Source organism: Trichechus manatus, unplaced genomic scaffold (assembly GCF_000243295.1).
Source record: "Trichechus manatus latirostris isolate Lorelei unplaced genomic scaffold, TriManLat1.0 scaffold00087, whole genome shotgun sequence".
NCBI lineage: Eukaryota > Metazoa > Chordata > Mammalia > Sirenia > Trichechidae > Trichechus > Trichechus manatus.
The window spans coordinates 1,479,091-1,483,465 of NW_004444023.1; positions in this window are offsets into that span (position 1 = coordinate 1,479,091).

Here is a 4,375-nt window from a genome sequence, read left to right on the forward strand (position 1 = left end):
GAATCAAGTATGCATGCATTTTAATAACAGTGTATCAATATATTGGTTCATTAGTTGTGACAAATACCATAGTATTGTAAGATGTTCATAATAGGGAAACTGGGTGTAGGGTATATGGGACCTCTCTGTACTATTGCAACTTTTCTGTAAATCTAAAACTATTTAGTTTTAGTAGTAGTAAAGTAAATAGTAATTTAGTAATAGTAAATTAGTTAGATTTAGTGAATCTAAATCTAAAACTACTCTAAAATTAAACAGTTTATCTTTAAAAACCAATTGAGGGAACATTAAATACACAATTAGCCTAAAAGAAGACAAAAAAAAAGGAACAAACAGCAGATGGTTTAAATAGAAAGCAAACAGCAAAAAGGGAAACTTCAACTAAGCCATATAATTAATCATGTTAAATGTAAGTGGACTAAACACTACAGTTAAAATACAGAGATTGTCAGAATGATTAAAAAAGCAAAACCCAATTATATGATGTCCATAAGAAACACACTTTAAATATAAAGATAAACTCAAGTTGAAAGTAAAAGGGTAGAAAAAAACATACCATGCAAAAGGAAATATAAGAAATCTGAAGTGGCATATTAATATCAGACCAAGTAGACTTTAGAAGAAGGAATATCCAAAAATAAAGAGGGTCACTTTATAATGATAAAAGGGTAAATTTGCCAGTAAGACATAATAATCATAAATGTGTATGCACCCAATAACAGACCTTTAAAACACATGAAGCAAAAGTTGATAGATCTAAAGGGAAAAGTAGAAAAATCCACAATTATAGTTGGAGATGTTAATACTATTCTTGCAGCAATTGCTAGAACAAGTAGACAGAAAATCAGTAAGGATATAGAAGACTTGAGCAACACTATCAATTAATTTGATCTAATTAACATTTAAAGAACGTTGTTGTTGTTGTTGTTGTTGTTGTTAGGTGTCGTTGAGTCGACTCCAACTCATAGTCGCCCTGTGTACAACAGAACGAAACACTGCCCGGTGCTGCGCCATCCTAACAATCATTGTTATGGTTGAGCCCACTGTTGCAGCCACTGTGTCAATCCATCTTGTTGAGGGTCTTCCTCTTTTTCACTGACACTCTACTTCACCAAGCATGATGTCCTTCTCCAGAGACTGGTCCCTCCTGATAACATGTCCAAAGTATGTGAGATGAAGTCACGCCATCCTTGCTTCTAAGGAGAATTCTGGTTGTACTTCTTCCAAGACAGTTATGTTCATTCTTTTGGCACCTCATGGTATATTCAGTATTCTTCACCAACACCATAATTCAAAGGCATCAATTCATCTTCGGTCTTCCTTATTCATTGTCCAGCTTTCTGATGCATATGAGTCAACTGAAAACACCATGGCTTGCATCAGGCGCATCATAGTCTTCAAGGTGACATCTTTGCTTTTTAACACCTTAAAAAGGTCTTTTGCAGCAGATTTGCCCAGTGCAAAGTGTCGTATCATTTCTTGACTGCTGCTTCCATGGGTGTTGATTGTGGATCCAAGTAAAATGAAATCCTTGACAACTTCCATCTTTTCTCCATTTAGCATAATTTAAGGAGTATTCTATACAATAACAACAAAATACACATTCTTTCCAAGTGTACACAGAATATTAAACAAGATTTACCATATGTTAGGCCATAAAACAAGTGTCATTACATTTCAAAGACTTGAAATCATACAGAGTATGTTCTCTGATCACAAAAATATTTTGAACTCAATAAAATGAAAAGTGCAACATTGTAAAAATACAACTCTGGAAGATTGGGAGAATGGATAATGGGAGCCAGTCACAAGCTCTGTCACAGGAGATCATCATAATATATTTTAAACACTGGTAGTGTAATGCAGCTGGGAGCCCTAGTGGCACAATGGTTAAGCACTCAGCTGCTAACTGAAAGGTTGGAGGTTCATATCGACCCAGCAGCTTTACGGGAAAAAGACCTGGCAATCTGTTCCTGTAAAGATTATAGCCTAGAAAACCTTATGGGACATTTTTACTCTGTCAAATGGGGAAGCTATGAGTCGAAATTGACTCAAAGACACCCAACCACAACAACAGTGCAATGCAGTGGTTAAGAGTGTGGGGTCTGCAGGTTCAAATCCTGACTCTACCTCCTACTATGTGACCTTGGGTAAGTTACTTCACCTCCCTGTGCTTGATCACGCCTCCCTATTTCTCTGGTCTGATCTGATTCCAGTGGCAGTCAAACTATTTCATCAGCTGGAAAATGGAGATAAGAAACTCATAGGGAGATTCTGAGAATTAAATAAATTAATGCACGCAACATGCTTGGAACAGTGTCCGGCAGAGAGTAAGTGTTAAAAAGTGTTAGCTAGTGTTATTTGTATAACTTCACATCCCCAAGTAATTTAGAAACTAAGATCTGCCTGAGAGAAATTGAGAATTAAAAAAAAGAGAGAAGGGGAAAGAACATGAGCTCTTCATTTTGCTTATTTGTTCAACAAATGTTGACTGAATACTTGGCCTTCCTTATTGATGATGACACAGGCCTGGAATAAGGAAGCCCAGCTCATATCCAGCAGGAATCCTTGGGTTGCAAATGACAGAAATTCAATTCAAACTAGCTTGGGATGGAAGGAAAATTAAATGGCTCATGTAAACAAAGTTCCAGCAGGATGGGGTGCAGCGGGTCTCAAGAGTACTGGAACCAAGGAAATGAATGTCAACAGAACGAACAATACCTTAATCTTTCTCTCCCCCCTCTCCCAATCCCTCTCTCTCCATCTCCTCTTTGTTTCTCTCCCGTGTCAGTTTTATTCTCTTCTCAACAGTGTCTTCCACAAGGTGAGGAGGGAGAGAGTGGGAAAATGGCCGCAGACATTTTCTCAGAATAGGAAGACCGATTCCTCACCACACAAGAGGAAACGCCTTCTTGCCCCCAGCTCCAGATCCAAAAAAACCAGGGAAGGACTCTCACGGGCTCAACCCATAGTCTGTTCCTATCTCTCAACCAATCACTGCATCCAAGAAGTGAGACATAACCATTAGTCCAGCTTGACTCACATGCCCATCCCTCAGCCAATCACTGTGGTAGGGGAGGTTGCACATAAGAGAATGGCAGCTCTTCTGGGGTCCCTGGGCGGTGCAAACTGTTAACTGTGCTCAGCTGCTAACCGAAGGGCTGGCAGTTCCATTCCACCTAGAGGAAGTAGAGGCAATCTACTTCGAAAACATCAGCCGTTGAAAACCCTATGGATGGTGATGGTTGCACGACATAATATAATTGATATCAGTAATTTGTATACATGAAGAACACTGAACTGGCAAACGTGTTATATATAATTTTACACACACACAACCCTGTGGAGCATAGTTCTACTCTGACACACATGGGGTGGCCATGAGTCAGAATGGACTCCATGGCAACTGGTTCCAAACAAGAGAAGACGGATATTATCTTGAGCTCCAGTTAACAAATAGATTCAGCTAACCTGTCCATCCTTTTCCTCCTATGGTTGGAACCCTAGAGCAAGGGGTGAAAGAGTCAGGTGGTCTAGAAGTGACTGGAGAATGGTTGCGAAGTACGGTCTACCCAGCCCAGCCAACCACAGGAACCTTCATGCAGCAGGCGCCCAATTCATGCTTATTGAATGAATGACTAAATTAAGTTCTCAGAAGCTGTCCTGGGACGGCCCTAATTTCAGACTCTGAGTCGATCACTAGTGGACTTGGGCTAGAGTTCCACACACATGTGCAGTGCCTCTTAGGATGGAACTTTTAAGTGACGGAGACCCCCGCGGCCACGTTGGGCACAGTTGGGGGCGGGGCTTCCAGAGCCCAGCAGTTTGGGTTGAACCATCTTCCATTTATTAGAGGGGAGAGCTGAAAGAGTCCTTCTGCATCTCCCGCCAGCCCTGTTACTACTTCCTAGCCATGAATACGATATCTTTGCTTCTAGAACAGCCACACAGTTTCCCCCTTCGCCTCATTACGATTCAAAGTTCCACGTAACCACACATCTCAGCCTTCCCCACCACCACCACACAGTGGCTCGCCCCAGTTTGACGCATTGCAGGGAAGGCCGGACCAATCGGCGCCGCGCTCTCATTTCCGCCATGGCCCTGGCCCAATAGCGGCGCGGCTCTCACAGAGACGCGTCACGCGCTGCCGACCGATGCCCCTCCGCCGGGGAGGGAAATGGAATGGGCACAGGGAGCGGGGCACACGGAGACAGAAAGTAGTCCCGCGGCGGGAGCGCGCGCGCGTGTCCGGCGGTAAATCCAGCTCTTTGCGGCGGGGGCTGGCGGTTGGGAGGGGCCGCAGGGTCCGTCAGCTCGGAGCGGGCCGCGGAGGGATCCGTGGGGGCCGCAGTGCGGCGGCGCGCCGGCCGGGCGG